The sequence below is a fragment of the Berghia stephanieae genome, chromosome 2 (assembly GCF_034508935.2).
Source record: "Berghia stephanieae isolate SIO BIC M18660-M18661 chromosome 2, UCSD_Bste_1.3, whole genome shotgun sequence".
NCBI classification, from domain to species: Eukaryota; Metazoa; Mollusca; class Gastropoda; order Nudibranchia; family Aeolidiidae; genus Berghia; species Berghia stephanieae.
The window spans coordinates 125,510,119-125,532,026 of NC_088361.1; the positions used below are offsets into that span (position 1 = coordinate 125,510,119).

At 36.2% G+C, this 21,908-nt stretch overlaps 1 protein-coding gene across 2 annotated transcripts in view; it reads right to left on the bottom strand.

The window, feature by feature from the left end:
* Positions 1-21,908, bottom strand: part of LOC144966528 (QRFP-like peptide receptor) — a 195,435-nt gene that overhangs the window by 49,287 nt on the left and 124,240 nt on the right. The gene's annotated exons all lie outside the window — the stretch shown is intronic.

The window sequence follows — 21,908 nt, forward strand, 5'->3', positions numbered from 1 at the left end:
CTGTAGTTTGCTTCGTTTAATACCAACAACTATTGTTTACATTCGGACCATTATCCGAGGGGCGTGGTTATTTTCCCTTTCACTAAGGGTCTTTAATAGTAATCAGTCAATTAAACAACAATATACAATTAAGTAATATAATTGTAAAATGTAACATAATAAAAAGAAACGTTTTAGTATGTTTATAATAGCAAGAATTCTGCATTATCAATGCCTCAGATATTATGTCTTGGAAGGGAGTTCCAGAAAAGGGGTTCCGCTTATTCAATCGCATGCTCGCAGATTTTGCGATTTATTTTCAGCTTCACGAGAATTTGATTAACAGTTTTCGATTGTAGGTTTCTGGCAGGGACGTAGAATTGAAACACTCCATTAACCATCTCCTTACCAACTATAGGAAAATCGTCACATTCGTTAGATACAACCAACATTATTCTTATTCAAATTTCTTTTGTACATCATAAAATTTAAAGAAAATGAACAGTGTGTCGTAGAGAATGTTTTACCACAGAAATTATGTATAGCAAGAAATTTACTGCTATTGTGTTTGAGTGATAAAAATATATATTTTTCTTTTAGAATTGTTCTTTAACCTCTCACAATGCCATGCACCTTCCTTGTTTGCTTTTCTGTAGAGAGGGATTGTTCTCTGTTTCTGTACATTCTTTTTTTGGGTTCATGTCAATCTCAATTATAACTGCATCATGGTCTGAGATGCCTGGAATGGCACCTTGATGGTTTATAAATTATGTCGGAGTTAAGCGGATAAAAAAATCCATGATATAATGTTAAGATAAACAGCCAGAGAAATGAAATATTGGCTTTTACACTTTATGAAATCACAAAAGATTTGAAATATTTGCTTTTTGCACTTTGTGAAACCATGCTAATAGGACAGAGACACCGAGACGTTATAGCTTCTCCTCTCCTGGTTCTAAAAACCTTAGAAGTATGTATTGTGCGGCTATGTTGTCTTGTGTTATGCTTTCGGATCGGAAGGTCATGGGTTCGAGCCTTGTTCGGCGCATAGTTGAGGCCTTGGAAAGGCTCTTTACTCAGCTTCACCATACTCAGGTGCAAAATGAGTACCTGGCCATTAACAGCGTTGTTTCTGTCCGAAGAAATTATAATATCGCCTAACAGGCGTCATATTCCGTCCTACATGTTAAATGTTGCTGTTGGCCAGTGACCCCTTGTAACGAGCTTTGAGCATGCTTAGTGGATATTGCGCTAAATAAAAAAATCTCAATTATTATAATTATTATGATATAACCAGTCTTTCGGAGGACTTAAAATAAATAGGTTATTTATTGAATCATAATGTGGCAAAACTATTTTAGTAGCAGGATGTATAGGTAGAGTCTTAGGATTATGGGACGTAAAAGACCGAGGATGGAAAATTGAGCATTATTCGACACCGCACAAATTTAGACTAAACAATGAAATGCCATCACTCTGAAACAAGGCCAATTACATACACAAGGTATGTATCCATTCCTCCAGTACAGTGGTTTTACACTTCCAATAAGATTGGAATCAGTTTTTTTTTACCTCACACTTTTGTTCCCTTTTCTTCCTGATAAAAAGGTAACTTCAAATATGTCTCGTTTTCTTTATTAGAAATGCAATTGCAGCATCTTAGTCAATCCAACATAACACCTTTTTGTAGCACTGGATAGGATAATCAAAATAGCTTTGTTTATATTTTATATGCATATATTTGCAGGTCTGATAGCCGAACTCAGTTATGGGCTTGATTTAACATTTTTGTCATGGATATTATTTTTGAGAGTGTTTCCATTACAGCGATGGCCCATAAAAATTTGGGCTATCAAACATGCAAACAAATACACGTCCGTTATAATCCATAATATTGGTTTTAATGTAAAACAAAAACCAACATATGAACTCTATAATAATGCATGGCTTGCACAGCCATTTGTTCCTTCTCTCCAGTGTGGCCGACCACGACTTGCATAAGTAACTAAAAGCAAATAAAGCGGAATTGGACCATGTTTTCTTTTCATTTGTCTTCTTGGATTCGTAATAAACTTTACATAATCGTTCACCAAATGTACCCACACAAGGCACTACCTCTTCCCATAGCAATTCCATTTACCAAGTCTAAAAGGCCCTTGTCCCTAATGTTTTTTTGGCCATTATTAGATTTCAGTGATGGGGTTGACCATCATTATTGGGTTTAAAGAAAGCTAGGTCATAATGACGCATCTGACTAAATGTGTCCAATCGTTTCAAGACAGTATTATGTCCTAGTGACACAGATGCTTTAAACTCAATATTTTAAGATAAATTAACCAGTTCTGGAAACCAGAAAACCTGCCCTTCAAATATCGGTCGATTAAAATGACCTTCATATTTTCCCAAAATATCTTACGCAAGGAACATTTGTTAATTTTTTTTTAAAAGATCGAATGTTTACATTCCAAGATTATTTTTATACAGAGAGAATATTCCAAACTTCTCTGTCGTCCATCTGGAATTTAGTAATGTATTGTATTTATGTTTTATTGTTTTTTGTTATTGGTTGAAGAAGGGTTTTGACCCCGAAACGTTCCGTGTTTGGTATCTTGTTCTTTTTTGAATCTGTTATATTCATCTCTTTATCGCTTTTTTTGTCAATTTAATAAATTAAATATGTTTGGGTTCTTTTTTCAGTATACAGCGCAGTATATAAATAGGGACGGGCATGAGATTCCTGGCATTGAAAGCTTCTTGTGCGGCTATATGGTCTTGTAGTATGACACTCGCTTTCGGATCGGAAGTTCCTGGGCTCCAGCCTCTCTCGGCGCATAGTTGAGTCATTAGAAAAGGCTCTTTACTCACATTCTCTCACCGTATTCAGGTGTAAAATGAGTACCTGGCCATGAACAGCGTTGTCTATGTCGGAAAAAAATTGTAATACCGCCTAAATACTTTATTGATGCTTTCATTTTGTCTGTCTGTCTGCTTTTTCTTCTCGTTTTAAAAAAAATATCTTCGGATTTAATTTCGTTTACATCTTGTTCTTGTAGTTTATGTGTTAATTTTATATTTAATAACTGGAGAAGTCGACGACGTGTAATAAAAGATAAGATCTCTGTTTTACAATAACTCCTAATTTCGAATCAAAAGAGTAGATAGATCGATAGATAGATAGATAGATAGATATATAGATAGATAGATAGATAGATAGATAGATAGATAGATAGATAGATAGATAGATAGATAGATAGAGAGTGGGGGAGAGAGAGAGAGAGGGAGAGAGAGAGAGAGAGAGAGAGAGAGAGAGAGAGAGAGAGAGAGAGAGATGAAGAAGCATCATCCTTGTTTGAGACAAACTTCATCTAGATTAGATGTTTTCACAATATTATGTTTGTCACGTAGTCGTCAACACGTCTTCTAGGCATAGAATTGAGTCTTCTGTCATGTTGGAACCATGATCACAGCATCAATGAGTGATTGGTTTGTAGTGTTACTGACGGCTTTCCCCAATACAGCCATTTAGTAGGGAAGTCACGATACGAGTATTGACATTCTGGGGGAAATTGGTTATTCCTTTTCGTGATACTTGTGGTGAGGTTTACTAGCAAGACTTTGATCGTATGCGTTAGGATGAAGGAAGGAACATATTTCCAATTGGTTTTATCATATTTCACAGTTAAAATATTGGCTTTCAGTAATGTTTCATGTTGTAGAGGTTATTATCGGCATTATCATCATCAACAGTACCCTACAACCGCAATCATCATCATTGTTATCATTGGTATCGTCATCGCTTTCGCAATGACCCATTATCATTATCATCATCATCTCATCATCACCATCATTGTAATCATGGCCATCATCATCCCATCATTGGAATTTAGTTTGGGTCAAATATTGGATTGAACACAAAACCAATTTTACTTGATTTTGTTGTCGTTTTCGTTTTTTAACGTTAGCCACGACACATATTTTCTTTCATTGGGTTTTAAAACCATTCATGCTTAAGACAAAAGATCTGAAGATCGTAAAAACATCAATAGAATCTTATTGCGGTAATATTGAGCTGTCTCAATAGGCTGTAGAACTTATGAAGCGGATATCTAATTTTTGAATCCGGTGGTGATTTATCGTAAGGCACACAATGGTATAATATCTTGATTCTATTACTCAATCATTGTTGGATGGAGGTGGGGATTGGGATGAGAGTCCAACCTATTGGGGAAACGAATTTGTAATCTACTTCTCCTATCAGAGACCTTTCTACTTTTGTAATCAACTGGTTGATCGATTGATTGATTGATTGATTGATTGATTGATTGAATTATTAAACTTAAGAGACATTTGAGCGTGTTTCCTCCTTTGTATATAGATAGATCAAGAAACATATTGTCCGAAAAGTGGAAAATAAAAGCAATTCTTGGTCGTTTTTGGAAGAAGGTTAGAGGTTGATATTTATTTTTTTTCTCACATAAATCCTTTGCGTTAAATACTACAACATCAATCAAAGCAATATAATAATATATTCACGACGGTGGGATTCCTACTGGAAATTATTATTAATAATAATAATAATAATCGCACAGAAAAATCGGTGATGTGAACATATAAAAAGAGCTACTCAATCTCGCATCACGCAGAAGATATAATATAGATCTAAGGGTTATTCCTGAAATACACGTTTATACTATATTGTTATATAGGTCAATGCCTAATAGACGGTAAAAGCGTTCTTTCTTGGTTAATCATCCAGTTAATCAAACTAGACGAGATATCAGGGCATTGCTTCTAAATAAATATCAATACGATTATAGCGTGCCTGGCTCGATAATTCAACTTTTTCATTTTTTCTCTGTAAATAGGGAATGAGATTAGCGGAAGAGTAGCGTCCCTTGATTGGACGTTACCCATAGTCTGTGACGTCACCGGCGGAAAAGTTATTAAGAGAGAGAGAACGTCATGTTGTGTGCGCATGCGTTTCTCGTCCTCGCTTCGGAAGCTCACGACAGTAAAGATTGATTTTTACCAAATTAGTATTGGAGACCTTGTAACTCTACTGTCATACTCTGGAGAGAAAAAACACGTATTTTAAATTTTGTTCAGAAAACTCATCCTTCATAAGTTGCCGCTCGTCTTGTCAAAAACTCTTAAACTTGAGACTCTAGGTAAGGTCCAGGTTTGAGAGTTTTTGGCTAGATGAGCGGGCGGCATTTTCGTCGATCGATATTTGAAGGATGGGTTTCTTTTCATAGCCAGTCCACTTATTTGGAATAAAAGATCTTTTTCTATATTAAGTAACATCAATCGAGCGACCGTATTTTAAAAAAACTGTGTTAATGTCCAACTTTCACGACCGTACAGTAATACTCATAATCCCTGTTTCATAACCATGAAATAAATAGCTATATTTTTCCTCCTTTTTCTTGACACGTTTCTATTTTAAATAGTTTATTTACAATTAAAGTGGGTAACAACGCTTAATTTATAAATTTAGGACATCAATTAATTTTATTTTCACGTGACGTGAATTGAAAAGAAAAAAACCCACAATTTTCATGTTGGGTAGATAACTTTTAATTCAAAGATCAATCGGTTCGGATGACCCTGTAAAATAGTTTTATAATATTTAGATTTGACAGTAATTCTATGCTCAACGATAAAAATTTCACATTGGCAGAACGGAACAATGTTAATCCCCAACCCTTTTTTAAATAACAGATTCAATCTGCATCATCAATATCGCGCTGGCATATTCGTAATATCGTTTTGACACGACATTTCAAATGTGAAATCAATCTATGTTTTCTTAGTCTGGCAAAAATCTGCCATATTGAATAACGCGACTGGCCCGGGTTGATTTGGAAAACAAAAACGAGGTCCAAGATTTCCGAGCAATGTCTAGACAACGGTTGTCTGCCCCTGGAAGTTAAAATCGTTTAAACTTCTCTAAATTTTTTCCCCGTCCTATCAAAATCCAATGAAGTTTGGGTTGCATCGCTGTTACAACAGTTACTATGACTCAATAAACAAATTACAGTAACATAATTTTTAAAAAGAATACATCAGAAGATAGAATAGGAGGACGTCTAGTAAATCTTATACTATTATAATATTTTTGGACTCCAGCGTTAGGATGTTTGAACAATGAGAGTAACATAATGTAAAAAGAATACATCAGAAGATAGAATAGGAGGACGTCTAGTAAATCTTATACTATTATAATATTTTTGGACTCCAGCGTTAGGATGTTTGAGCAATGAGAGTAACATAATGTAAAAAGAATACACCTGAAGATAGTACATGAGGTCGGTCTGTAAATCTGGTCTTATTCTAGACAGAACTTTGATATGAGAAAACTTTTATTATTATTATTATTATTATTATTATTATTATTATTATTATTATTATTATTATTATTATTATTATTATTATTATTATCAATATAAATTTATACTTCTATCAGGTAGAGAAGAGACAATCAAACGTATACATTCGGTACTTAAGATGTTTTTTTTTCCCTTGTATTTTTCTCTTTGATTTATCTATAACACAGTTTCACAACACTTTTTTCAGATATTTATCAGCCAAGGGGGCAGCGTTGCTCAGCGGTACCGTTTTTTACTTCGTACCCGAAAAGTACCGAGTTCGATCACCCGCCGCAGCGTTGTATGGCCTTGAACAAGTCACTTCGCCCTAGTTCAATTTGCGCGCTGCAATACGGCTGACGCCTAGGTTATTCCAGTCTTCCCTTGGAATATACCCTAAAGACCCCTATGGAATGAATAAAGGGAAATTTATTATTATATTTTTTTTTCAAAATGTTGTGCGATGAAATTGAGAAGACGAAAAAGCTATGGCCTTGACTTGTTCTGCCCGATGATTTGTTCACTAAGTTGTTAAAGCGTTAAAGCCTTTTAAGCGTTCGTTATAGATTAGTCTTGCTGCCATTCGGAGGACTATCCTGAAACGTATCACGCAAAGGATAAAGTATCAAGATGGCACTTAAACCATAAGTAGTGTTAACCCTCTCCTCACCAACCATAGAAAAATCGTCACATTCGTTACGATGCAACCAACGATTTTATCATTCTGATTTCTTTTGAACATCACAAAGTTTTAAGAGAGAAAAAATGTGTAATAGCTATAAAAACTTGACACTGTGTTGTTAGAGCTCATTTTGCTGAACAGTATTATGTATTGAATATACTTGTTGGTTTTTTGTTGGAGTAAGAAAAATTTGTTGTTATTATTTTGTTTTGTTTTTGTTTTTTGTATCATGTTGGATGGGGGTGAAGTGTTGGGGAAAATTCTGAAAATGGATGGGAAATTATGACATGAAAGAATTCTAAATCTGCCAAAAGATGAGGAGTGTTCCTTAAATTCAAAAAAAGAACCCAAACTTTGATAAATCTGACCATATTAATTTTCAATTCACTTTCGGTACCTGGTACACTCAAACATAATACTATTAAGACGCCACTACCACATTATCTCATTCATCTGTAGTGTTTCATTCATCCTGTTTTGTTGATAAATGGGAAATCCGAAACGTACATTTTATCTGTTTTTGGATATTAAATTGAAGCTTACATTCAATTTCAAATTGCAATTTATTTCTTCGAGCTTCAAGCTGCAACAATTGCATTAACCAAAATTAGATAAAACATGGTGCGCAAAGCTCGTATGCAGACTTCAGAGTTTTGATCCACCGAACCGACAATCGATATTTCTTTTCGACATCGCACGACCGACTAGACGCGCCAAATTATGCTTTTCTATCATCTGTCGGGGTTTAAAGCGGTGTATCAATTTTTTGACTATTCATTGTTAATGGTTGAAGAAGGGTTTTGATCCCAAAACATTCAGTGTTTGATATTTTTTAATATTTTATTTTTTTGAAGCTGTTATATTCAATTTGTGCATTGCTTCGTACAGTCCAACGATTCTAGCAGCTAATTATTTTTTTAAAATAAATAAAAAAAGAAAATTCCCTATATTCCTCCCCAATGGGGAAATTTGTCTTTAGGGTATAATTAAAGGGAAGACTGAAATAACCAAGGTGTCAGCCGCAATACAGCGCAGCAAAGTGAGCTAGGGCGAGGTAACTTGCTCAAGGTAACAACGAGGAGGGTAGTCGAACTCGGTACCTTTTGGATATGAAGCAAAGACCGTACCGCTGAGCCACGCTGCCCCAAAACTTTCCTTAAAGCTATTCTGAAACCACTTGAAAATTCCAAAATGAAACTGCCACAGGTTCTGGTACCGACTGGACAATGTTTAAACAGCCAAATTAGAACCGTGCTATAATTGCAATATAAATAAATTCTAGAATCAGGGGATGGGATTAGTCTAGCAAGAAGCTTCAACAGTCGTGACGTCACTTCCCTCGTAATGACGAAGAGTAACTTAGTAACTGGTTCTAAGCTATCGGAACAATGGCGGACGCCCTTATGAAACACTTCTCCAACGAGCATAAAAGTGTAGAGGAGAAAAACATTATAAATCTGATCATGTTTTGACTTGTTTACATTTCATTCTGATTACATGACATAGGGAAAATTTCTAGCCAACATGATAAATAAAAAGTACCGATTTTCTTTGTTTAGAACCAAGCTGCTGGTTGCTGGCGGACGTGACATCAGACTTTTGAATCCAATTACGACCAGGTTGAGTTCAGGTGAGCGCGCATTGTCCAGATGCCAGTCATAATAGTCTTCAACAGTCGTACTGTCACTTCCTTCCTTATGACGTATGGTAACTTAGTAACACTGGCTCTAAACTATCGGAACAATGGCTGACGCCGAATGAAATATTTCCCCGGCGAGCTTAAACGCGTATCCAGAGGTAAAAAACCCCATCAATTTGATCATGTATTGACTTTTACACATTCTGATCACAAGGCATATGAAAAGGGAATGAAAAGTTCTAGCCAGCATGAAGAATAAAAAGTAATGATTTTCTTTGTTTAGAACCAAGATGGCCGCCGTTGCCGGGCGCGTGACATCAGACTATTGAATCCAATTGGCCCCGGTTATGAAAGAAATTAACTTCACAGAGAGAGTAAATACAACTTGCACCAACCACGGCTATTTGGAATCTCAATGAGGCAACCTGCACACTGCGCTGGATAATTGGAGGACATTGGGAGGCTCGTCAATGTTATGTAATCGTTATCAAGTGCTATTAAATATGTGACTTACCGCCTCGAAACGGTACATGCCAGAATGCCTTAGTGCATTCTTAATTGGGAATTAATTTATCAGTGGTCCAGTAATTATAATGAATACACACACACACACACACACACACCTATATATATATTTATATATATATATATATATATATATAAATATATATATATAAATATATTATATGTTATGTATATATATGTAATATGTGTGTGTGTGTGTGTGTTCTGTGTGTGTGTGTGTGTGTGTGTGGCTCACCTCTCTGTCTGAATTTTCATTGGCTTATTAATTATTTTGCTCTTTGATTGGATTTCATAATCCAAAGTATCTAATATTCATTTTTAAACGTCTGCGGTCGATCGAGATTTTCGCATTATTCTTCTTATTTTTCTTTTTTTCGACATTCTTACAGTTTCAGCTCGCTTTGTATCACCCCGTGCCATACGATCAGAAAGCCAAACCGAGAAGCAAACGTACAATATAAATATTCCTTTGGAAAATGATTCACCATGTCTATTTATTCAATCTTACCATCATCTGCCCGTCTTACTCCTATGACAGAGGCGAGCAAGTCGATTATTAATCCTATTATGAAACGAAAGCTAGACGGAGACAATATTTTTTTTCCGTTTTAATCTCATACCCAAGAGCGTTTCGTGCCTGATTCATCCACCGACTCACGTTTGTGGCTTCAGATAAAATAATAATGATAACTATAGCTTATGCCCAGAAGCAACAAGGGTCTCAAAGTAACAACAAACTCCCACGTTTGGAAACTGGGGAATACGTAACTGACAGGCGGCATGAAAACAATGTAATCTTTTAAACAAATGAAATGAGTCAATCATAAAATATAGATATTTCCATTTGCGTTCTGTCTTTAGGAGACGTAAGGAAACTTCTGTCTCTAGAGACTGGTTGTTTTTGAAAGTCTTCAAAGGTTTAACCAGTGAACTGCCATACTCTAGAAAGATACGTATATCTAAACATTGGTTAAGAAAACGTCTTTAAATAGCAATCGATTTAAATGACCCTCATCTTGGCAAAAAGTCTCAAACCTGGGACCTCGAGAGTATAGGACGATAGTATATCGCAAAGATAGTTACCGCCAGATCTAACATACCCAGCTACCTAATTACTGCTGGGAAGGACAGGGGGTTCACAACAAAAAAGACATACGACCGTGGTTGATCCCAGTCCTTTTGTGTGTGAAGCGACTACTCTACCAACTGAGTTAACGGGACATCCAAGTCGGAATGAACTAGAATTTGAAAAAACGTTGGAAGTCAGAAAGGTTATAATTAGATGGAAAAAATTAGAAATAACAAAACTTACTCTCTTCATTGAATGACTGTCTTACTCTTAAATTTCACGGATTAAGCTTAGACATCAATTTAGACCAATGGTTTCATCCCAATTTAATACCGTTTTAAATCACTCAATCCTAGAGATTTTTGCAACTTTTCAAAATTTGAGAGAGAAAAATGTATTAAAAATGAGCATGTGTATATATATTTTTTGTATTCAACTATCATTAACATGTATAAATGAAAAGCATTAGCTTTGATACTACGCCTAAAATTTGTCTCAGAAAAATGTAATAAATGGCATGGATTAAATAAAATAACCCGGAGTGAGTTAAGACGGACTCGTGTATAATCAAAATGTTTCCATGCACCGAATCAAAGTGATACTGAGCTGTTAGAAGCTCTGAACTGTAAAAAGTAAAAATCAAAAAAGAATACACTACCAACGACATAACGTTTCGGGCTCAAACCTCTTGTTCAGTCAACAACAAAACAATAAAAACATATAAATACTTTACTTCAAAAACCAGATAGACGGCAGAAAAATAATTAGCACGTGAACTGAGGACATCTTTTGACATTGACCAGAAAAATAAATCTACTTTAATAGATTGTTGGGTTAAAAGTATTAGAATACCTCGTCGGTTAACAGCAAAACAATTATGAGGCTTCTTTTTTATACTGATACTTAAGCTTTAATTTCTATTTTTAAACGTTATTTATTGTTCTTAGCAAATGTAAAAGCTTAACCCACAATTTCTAATACATAGAATGAGCTAGTTAATTCCATATTTAACATTTAAATCAACTCTACATAAAACTGTTTTGAGGAGGACTCGACCATATATGAAAGACAAGTTTTCTGATTCAATTCTTAACAATGTGTTTTGTCATTGTATGCTAAAAAGGCAACTTTGAATTATTACTGATATTTATTTCATGGAAAAACGCACTGAGAAAGAAAGGTTAATGATTTAATCAATTTTGGACAAATCAGCAGAAAATGGATCGATAACAATGGAGTATAATCTATAACTTTAGATGGTGGTAGGATCGAAGTCCCATTATTGGTTTTATCTATCCTATGAAATGGAAGTCAATTCTTCTCTCTCTCTCTCTCTCTCTCTCTCTCTCTCTCTCTCTCATTCTCCTCTCTCTCTCTCTCTATATCTCTCTCTCTCTCTCCATCTCTCTCACTCTTTATTTCTCTCTGTGTTTGCGTGTGTGTGTGTGTGTGTGTGTTTCTATTTGTCTCTCTCTCTATCTATCTATTTCTCCTCTCTCTCTCTCTCTCTCTCTCTCTCTCTCTCTCTCTCTCTCTCTCTCTCTCTCTCTCTCTCTCTCTCTCTTCCTTCCTTTCCTTCTTTCTTTCTCCTTCTTTTTCTCTCTCCTTTTTTCTATCATTTCGTGTGTGTGTGTGTGTATGTATGTATGTATTTGTGTGTGTGTGTGTGTGTGTCACTCCCTTTCTTTCTCCATCCCCCTTTCTTTCCCCCTGTTTCTGTCTCTTTTACTCACCCATCCATGTTTTTGTTTACTAACTTTGTTATTACAAAACCCACCGTACATCATCATCAAAACAGTCAGCAGCATAATATAAACACAAGACAAAAAGGTCAGGACTAGGATGAGTGAATGGGACCCCGAATGGCCGAATGAAACCATAGATTTCCCCTATCTCATCAACACAGTCGACACACACGCCTTAGGGGCCACATAGAACTTTTGTATAACAAGGAGTGCAGATCTTCTCTGTCTTGGAGCTTAGTATTTTTTTCCTTCTCATGGGAAGTTCCGATTGCTCAGTGAAAGAGAAAATAATTGGAGAGAAAAAACACGAGCTTTCATATAGAGCAATATCCACTTGATGTACTCAAAGCGTTTTGCAGGTCGTCCCTAGCCAACAACAACAACAGCAAGGGTAAGAGATGTGGCATGTCAGGCGATATTAATTTTTTTTCGGACAGAGACAACGCTGTTAACGGCCATGTAAACACAATTCACCTGAGTACGGTGAAAGAATGTGAGTAAAGAGCCTTTTTCAAAGGCACAATAATTATGAGGGACTCGAACCCTGGACTTTCCTATCCGAAGGCGAGTTTCATACCACAACACTGCATAGACACGCAGTACTAGACTCACAAGCAAAGATACCGCTGTGCAGCTGAGATATTTGTCTTACCCTTCTCCCCATCACTTCTAGTACGCCTCGGGCACTACATAGAACTTTTGTATAATGGGGACTGAAAAAGAGATTACTAGATACTTTTTTCTCAGTTTCCTGCACACTGGGGGGTTTCGATAGCGTAGTGTTCAGCTCTCCACTCGTAACCAAAGATACTGCTGTGGATCTTGAGTGAGGTTTGTCAAGCCATCACACCCCCCCCCCCCCCCCCCCCAACCTTCCCGATACACACACAAACAAAAAAACACAAACACACACACACACACACACACACACACTGATCCAGCCAGAAATGGTAGATATAGCAAAACTTTGCGAATGACTAGCGTCATTTCCAATCAAAACTGATGACCGTCAAGGTCGACCTGCATGTGCAGTAACGGAAAAGTCAGTGTCTGCCACAAAGGCTATGATTGAAAACGATGCATGTATTACACATCATTAGAAAGAGAATTTCTTGGGTATTTAATTTCCTACTGTCTGGAAGATACTGCACGAATACCGTAATGTCCAAGGAGTCTGCTCGATGGGCGCCTCACCCATTCACCAATGAACAAAAACAACACTGTGTTCAATTTTGCACAACTACGCTTCAACGTTTCGATGAAGGTCGATCTAGAAACGTGGAAAACATAATGGCTGATGATGAAGCATGGATTTATAAGTATGACTCTGAAACAAAGCGCCATTCTAGAGTGTGGGTCACACCTGGTGAGACTCCACCTCTGAAATTCAAGCGATCTCGCAGCGTTGGAAAGCAAATGGTGACTAGCTTTTTTTCATTTAAAAGGTAACAAAGCCACAGTACCACTCCAAAACAGACGCACATACACCTCAGATTGATATGTTAACCACTGCATACCGACAGTTTTATAAAAGTGAAGAAAACGACGTCCAAAGACGGGCACATAGGGATTGCTATGGCATCCTAACAACGCTAGTGATCACACAGCCATTGCAACAGTGCAGTTCTTGAATGAAAACAACATTGAAATCCTAATCCATCCTCCATATTTTCCAGACCTGGCCCCTGTGACTTTTTGTGTCACCATTTGTCACGGATAAACTCCGTGGAATTAAATTTGAACTCCTGACTATGCCGAAGGGCCTTTGAAGATTACATTTCAGCCACACCGCACAGGAAATATTACAAAACTGTTTAGATTCTTGGTTTAAGAGGATGAAGCTTTGAATCCAAGCTCAAGTGAGTGCTTTGAGAAGCCGGGAAAAGTTGATGGTAATGCGATTATTCCTTATTCCCGATTCCGATACCTTATATAACGACCCTTGTAAACCATACTTTGCGTCAATCTCAACAATACTGCTGACAGTCACGTTTGTGCCTCGCAACCAATAGAGCTACTCTACTTCCCGTGAGCAGATTTTTATTTCTTTTTGGTCTGACTCACTCTGTTGCGATTATGTAGCTGTGTCCGGTAGTAGCTTTGACATAAAGTGCTTTACTATAGATAGTTTTATTCAAAGTGTGTAAGCAATCTCTAACTAAAATTAATGACATCAAAAAGGCTACTTCTTTTCCTTCGGACCCATTCCACGATGCCTACAGTAAAAAGTCAGATTCCTTGTTAGCTCGCCAATGATAAAACTGGAAAATCACATGAATAAGAGAATGAATTCAATCGTCTTAAAATTTCATTTCAGGCTTTATTTGACATAAATTACTAAGAAAGTTAAACTTGGAACAAATTAATTGAGATCCCTTTAAACCACTTTGGAAGTATTTAGTTGAATTATCGCTAAGAAAAAGCTCTATCTCAGATTTTACTATCAATCACGGTACTGCTTTGCCAGCCAAAACTGTTATATTGATGTAGCGTGTACCTTATCATCTCGGGATAAAATACATTTCTAAATAAAGTTATAATGTAAGACGCCTGAAGATAAATGATATATCTTGCCCTAGAATAGCTGGGGATTCTAACCCGAAAAGAGACCTAAGTGGTTGTATTAGGGGTAAAGTAAAGACGGATTAATGGACTCGTTACCGTCTACTTTAGAGTGTGATAACGATTTGTGGTATAAGTACTGTTGGTTCTGTGATACGCTACTTCAAGCATTAACGGCTTGAGACGCTCTTTACAGAATAAATGTCTTTGGATCCAAGCATCTTGGTTTAGAGATGGAAAAGGGGAAAGGAGAGGTGAAGAGGGAGAGAAAGAGAAAAAAGATATGGTTGAAAATAAGGGTATAACCCTGTCGTTATATCTCTCTGCCTATCCACCCCCTCTCTCTCTCTCTCTCTTTCTCTCTCTCTCTCTCTCTCTCTCTCTCTCTCTCTATATATATATATATATATATATATATATATATATATATTCTACAGATCTAAATTAAAATAAAGGTCCTGCTTTTTAAATATAGTTAAACATGGTGAAATAGAAATTCTACACCTTAATGATACACATAACATGTTAGTTTATGACAAGTATTTTGTTATCTTTCTTTTATCATCCGGATCAGCTCCATTAAAGTCCAATCCAGTTCTTTTTTATCGTTATGAATCTTGTTTTGGCGCCCAGCGCACATGTTAAGACTTCCATTTACGTTGTGTTGGGGACAAAGGCTACTGGGTCTGTACAATGTTGGGTGTAAGAGGGATATCATTTATTTTCAAAACTAACGCCAAGCATCATGTTAACCTTTTAAAGGGGCGTTCACAGAACGTATGATAATGTCTGAAAAGACGCATCCGTGTGCAGTGGTTTGTTGGTGCTTTTTATTTCTTTCGATTTAGTAAATCAACCAAATGGGGCAAAATATTTGTGGCCCATCTTCTGAAAGTGGTATTGTATGATGAATAGTACCTGGAAAAGTGAATTAAACTTCCAGTGATTTACAATAAAGGAAATGGTAATTATTACTCTCAAGAACCCAGACTAACCCTAAGTTCATGTTTGAGGTTATAAATTGAATTTTCAGCACTTTGTCCATCCCAACATAATACCATTTTGAGACGACGGGTCACATTTTAGCAAACATTTTGTAACCGATAACACGAGTAACGGAATGACAAAAGGAGACATGCAAGCTATCATTCTTCATCATTCCCATGCTTAACGCTTTAATCAACACAGCCCAAGCAACACCACCGTCAGCAAGACCTGACTGACCACCCAGTGCATCATCGGTCGATGACCAATGGTCAGAATGATTCCATTATTTTCCTCGAGCGATCTTGCTCCTAAATTGTATTTAGGGAGAGGAGGCAGTTGGCAAGGACAAATTTTCGTGCGATGTGTTCATATACAGCGTAAATTATTCTTGTTACGATGGCGGTAACGCACCTAACAAGAGAATTACCATAGACCGCTTTCCTTGAAGGAAGTTGAAATTGACTTATTCCTGTCTGTGGGATAGAAATCGATGCGATATTATGTTCATAAGGTATAAACTTGGCTGCCACTAGGTTGACCCGCCGTCTCGAAGCGGTATCATGTAGAGATGAACTAGGTGATAGAAATTGCGGGTATGTGTTCTTGTGGTATGACACTCGCTTTCGGATTTGGAAGGTCTTGGATTCCGCGCATAGTTGAGTCCTTGGAAAAGGCTGTTTACTCACATTCTCTCACTGTACTCAGGTGTAAAATGAGTACTGGCCGTTAACACCGTTGTCTATGTCGGGGAAAAAATTGTAATACAAGGGTCATGTCTCGTTATACGTGTTACAAGTTGCTGTTGTAAGGGACCCTTTGTAAAGCGCGTTGAGCACGTGGAGTGGATATTGTGCTATATAAATGTTCGATATATTGAAATAATAGCCAAGCGTGAGATGTAAGGTTAATTTCTATTCTAGGGGGCGGGGCCGAACTGGCCGATTGGTTAGGCATTGCACTGTGACCCAGAAGGTCCCGGGTTCGAGCCCCTGTTCAGGCACTTTCGTTTTAATTCCTTGGGCAAGGTTATTAACCCCCAATTTGCTCACTTGGACAACATGAGTGATTCCTGTTGACATCAGACATCTTGTTTGATGAATTATCTAAATCCCTTCGTGGAATGCCTAGGCGACGATATTATGTCGTGGCGGAAGGGCATAATTTTTTTTCTATTCGTTATGGTGACAACGCTGTTAACGGCCAGGTACTCATTTTACTCTCGAGGATGGTGAGAGAATGTGAGTAAAGACTGCACACAATTTCTTACATTGCAAAATGCTTTAGGGTTTATGCCGTATCATTTCAATGCTAAACTCAGTTTTTGATTTCCTATTTATCCCGAAATAATACCGTTTTGATACGAGGGTCACATATGTGACCTATTCTCAAAAGATAAAGGTAAGAAGAAAGATAATTACCAGGCGTTGATCAAAATAAGTTGTCGTGAGATTAGGATAATCTACTGTATAGCTAAAAAATAAAAGCCCCTTGAAGCCAGATTTAGCCCACTTTATATAGCGTGAAAAAGACAAAAACAATTGCTTGTTACCATTTGGTTAGATTTTTAGTCTATCGCAAAGTACTTTCCGCCAGATCTAAGTGACCCAGCTACCCAATCACTGCTGGGTGAACAGGGAAGTCAGAAAAAAATTCTCGACTGCATCCAGGATCGATCACGGTCCCTTTGCGTGTGAAGTGAGTGCTCCACCAACATAGCTATCGGGACCCTGTAATCGTTTTAAAATAAAGATTCTCAAAATTTTAATAAAAAGAAACATTTTTCTATTTCCGCAAGGCATTCAGGAAACGTTACATTTTCTTAGAATATGTTATGGCCATTGACTCCAACTGCTGTGAATTTCTAAATTGGGTCTCAAGAGTGCTTTGTAATTCCGGAAAAGGGAAATGGGAATGAAGGTTTCAACGACATATTTTGTTAAAAAGAAGAAAAATATTCGTGTGAGGGGGGCAGCGTAGCTCAGTGGTACGGTCTTTGCTTCCTACCCGAAAGGTACCGAGTTCAATCACCGGCCGCTGCCATGCGTTGTGTGGCCTTGAGCAAGTCACCTCGCCCTAGCTCACTTTGCGGCGCTGCTCTGCGGCTGACGCCTGGGTTATTCCAGTCTTCCCTTGGAATAGACCCTTAAGACAAATTTCCCCTTGGGGATGAATAAAGGGAATTTTTTAAAAATTATTTATTTGTAATCTAGAGCGATTTTCCATAACTAGTGGGTTGGTGACCCATCGTATCAAAACGGTATTATGTCGGGATTCTTAAGATGTTAAAAGTTAAATTTATATTCTAAAAAAAAAATGAAACTTTGATTAATTGCATATTCTGTCTTTTTTAGGATAATGGATATCTATTCTTTCAAAAACGTTGGGTTGGAGGTCCAAATTGTTCCGTATAGTTCATGTTAATTTTTTTTTTTTTTTCAGTTTTTCTAAATGGCGAATCTAAAAATTATAAAACTATTTTCTACAAATTGATATACGAGCTCCTCTTTAAAATTAAACGTAATTTTATCATCTTTTATTCCAATGATTATTAATAAAGTCTGCTAGGGCTGTGATGTCCATAGTGATCGGTCATTTGACGTTGGGGATCACCATTTGGCCGCCTTCTTCTCAGAATCCTTTGACCGCACATACCTGACTGATTTTTTTATCGTTGATGGCTCAAATGATTGAAGATTTGTCTCGATTTATGTTAATTTACACAACACAGTAGATAATGGTTGAAATAGATGCTTACTTCTTCGCAATAGCCTTTTATTTCCCCGCAATTATTAGATAACTACTATGTTACTAGTGTACATCTTGTGTGAGTGTGTCTATGTCAATATTGTATTGTTATAAATGTGTAACCAAATGACAAATTGCCATTTTTTGGGGGACAATAAAGATATATTATTATTATTATTATTATTATTATTATTATTATTATTATTATTATTATTATTATTATTTTTATTATTATTATTATTATTATTATATTATTATTATTATTATTATTATTATTATTATTATTATTATTATTATTATTATTATTATTATTATTATTATTATTATTATTATTATTATTATTATTATTATTATTATTATTATTAATTTAAAAATAAAAACTACGGTCTCAAATTTCTGATCATTTTAACTTTAATATCACAATTTGTGCATAGTGTTAACCCTGGCAAAATACCGTCTTGAGACGGTAGGTCACATTTTTCCACTTTTCGAGACATTCCATCAATAAGCGAATGCGAATCATAAACTCCATTTTAATCATCAATTGACACAAGCGTTTCCTTAAAATAATCGAGGTTTGGTCACAATGATAGTTCTAAATAGAGATTTTAGAGAAAATAATCCTCAATACCTATCTCAAAATGGATTTTTAAAAATCCAATATTCTTTTACATTTCATGTTTTGTGGAAATCTTACTAATGCATTTTGATTGTCCTGTCTATGCCAAGGATCTGTGATACATGGAAGAGAAATCTGATTATTACCAGAGGTTAAAAGCCTGGGCTTTAGCAATCCTCAGATCTGACGAAAACGAGTCAAATTATGTACCCTCCACAAGATCTACCACAAATCAAATTGAAGTCGATTTACCAGAAATAATTGAACATATCTCCAGACCAACGAGAGGACGGACATGCATATCAATTGGCGATTCCTGCATCAAGATCAAACATCCATATCAATTCCTTTTACCCATTTTCTATTAGATTATGGAATCGCCTACCATCTGATGCAAAGGAATATGACATATCTGAGCTTCTTCATCATTTGGTATCACTACTGTGCTTGATAACATGCTCAAGCAGCAAAATTCATTTTATCACACGTTCGACAATCCTTTAAATATTTTTTCTAATTTCTTTTAATTTAAAATCAAATTAGTTCGGTCTGGAAACTTGACATTGAAGAAGAAGAAGAAGAAGAAGAAGAAGGAAGAGGTGGAGGAGGAGGAGAAAGAGAATGGGAGTAACTTAAACTTCACAAGACTTCTTGAATTAAAAAAAATTAAATTGCTTTATATAGCAATTGAGTACGATAAAGTCATAGAAATCCACTAAAAAGGTTAAAGATGGCAGCTAATTGGAATCGGGAATTAAAATCAAAGGGTGTTACAAGAAAGAAATATAATTATTAATATAATATTCTTTCACGGGTTTGGATTTAGTAAATGAGTTATTATTTTATCGCGCCAAATAACTCACAAGCTTGCGAGTGAGTTATTCCACGATAAAAAATATAACGAATTTAATAAATCCAAAGCCGTGAAAGAATACCTTTATTTCACCCCTTAAGTGATATTCTTAGATATTTTATAACCAATAATTAATTTGTAAAACTGTTTACTTTTTCAATGAATTCAAGTTACACATCTCTCTTTCAAAGGGATTCCCCTATAAACAGAGGCGAGACGTCACTTGCAAGATGCCAATTTGGTACTTTTAATGCACTTTGAGAAAAATTGTCATTAACCAAAAAAAAGTCTTGTCTAGACAATTACCGTGGAAATGGGATTAGCAATTCAAGATTGTCATCCACTTCTACGGGCATTTACTAGAAAACGTGATGCCTCTAAAATGTTAGCATTTACTGAGACCAATTCAAATAGGTAAGTAAATTTTGTTTGGCATTTTTTTTTCTAAATTAATCTGGCGCTAGAAAATCGTCTGCTAGTCTAGACATAAGCCGACTAAGTTTTTGTTATTGTGCGCTAGAGCTGTGTGAACTTGTCTTTCACGCTAGAGCTGTGTGAACTTGTCTTACACGCTAGAGCTGTGTAAACTTGTCTTTCACGCTAGAGCTGTGTGAACTTGTCTTACACGCTAGAGCTGTGTGAACTTGTCTTTCACGCTAGAGCTGTGTGAACTTGTCTTTCACGCTAGAGCTGTGTGAACTTGTCTTTCACGCTAGAGCTGTGTGAACTTGTCTTACATGCTAGAGCTGTGTGAACTTGTCTTTCACACTAGAGCTGTGTGAAATTGTCTTTCACGCTAGAGCTGTGTGATCTTGTCTTTCAATGTTTGATACTCTTGTTTTCCGAGTTGCGTATTATCGATGTACACCAATGAAGGCACAATGAAATTGAAGTATTTATTATTGGGGGCAGTGTAGCTCAGCGGTCTTTGCTTTGTACCCAAAAGGTACCGAGTTCGATCATCCGCCGCTTCGCTGAGTGGTCTTAAGCAAGATACCTCGCCTTAGCTCAATTTGCGGCGCTGTACTGCGGCTGACGTCTGGGTTGTTCCAGTCTTCCCTTGGAATAGACACAAATTTCCCCTATGGGAGTAATAAAGGGAATTTTTATTGTTAATTTTTTTAATTTAAAGTTTAAAATTGTGTTCCAGTCAGGTGTGATTGAGATTTGTTGTTTTTTACTCTCACTCTCACATAGAATGGAAAGCTGTGCTCCTTCTAATCAATTTGACGATCACAACGTTGAAGGTAAATGTTTATCTATTACCGATAATATTATTATTCTGTATATATATATATATATATATATATATATATATATATATATATACATATATATATATATGTGTGTATGTGTGTGAGTGTGTGTGTGCGTGTGTGTGTGTGTGTGTGATCGGGAGGAGGGGGGTCGCCAGCAAAAGATTATCCAAATAGAATAAGTAATTGGGGGTGAATCGTAATGGTTATGATGCATGGCAATAATATCTTCGATTCGCCATTGTGTTTTTCTGAGTCTGACTTTGACAACAAAAATGAAAAACGTTGGAATTGCATTCCTGCGCACTAAAAGGTTATTTTAAATGACCAATCAGCTGTCTATTCAGAGTTTATTCAAGCCAATAAATTAAGCCAAAATATTCTTCAATCGTTGAATAAATATTTTATACCACGGATTCGAATCTGTATTCAATGATTACATTTTTACTAAGAAATAGTAGAGTGTTCCAAGATAAGGGGTGGCATACAGTAGTTTTTGCAACAATATAAATCGTTAGAAGAAAAATAAACGTCATTATCCAATGATCATTGTGCTGAAGCACCAAGGGACCCAAAGCCAAAGGTGACAGCGACAAAGATTTCCTTATTACAAATTCATAAATGTAACAACATCATAAAAAAGATTCTCCATCCAAGTCAAGAAGAATTCATACGTTATTTTGACACCTATTTTCAAATTTGCAACTTTATAGAAAGAAATCTTTAATGTTTTTCATTATTCGTTTGGAAGATGGATTCAGATCCGATGTATAGACTGAATAGTTTTTAAATTCTGATCGACTCTCCATACAACCTGCGAAGCCGGAGTTATCCAACTTTCTATAGCGTTAAATACTCAATAGATATAGCTCGATACCC